We start from the raw sequence: 222 nt of genomic DNA, 5'->3' as shown, positions 1-222 counted from the left end.
GCATACACATATAAAGGAACGAACTATTAGGATTAAAGCAACGAGTCAGACGAAATGCAAAATGACAAGGAACAAGTGTTTGTACAGGCAAGCTAGGAATACGGGATTTGTTTTAGTGCAGTTTTAGTATTCTCGTGTTTTCCTTTTCGTCTTTTTGCTCTTTTCATTCACATACGAATAGGTATTTCTCATTGAGGCCGATAAGAATCACCCCTCCCCCCC

Source organism: Penaeus monodon, chromosome 32 (assembly GCF_015228065.2).
Source record: "Penaeus monodon isolate SGIC_2016 chromosome 32, NSTDA_Pmon_1, whole genome shotgun sequence".
Lineage (NCBI taxonomy): Eukaryota > Metazoa > Arthropoda > Malacostraca > Decapoda > Penaeidae > Penaeus > Penaeus monodon.
This window is presented reverse-complemented; position numbering follows the sequence as displayed.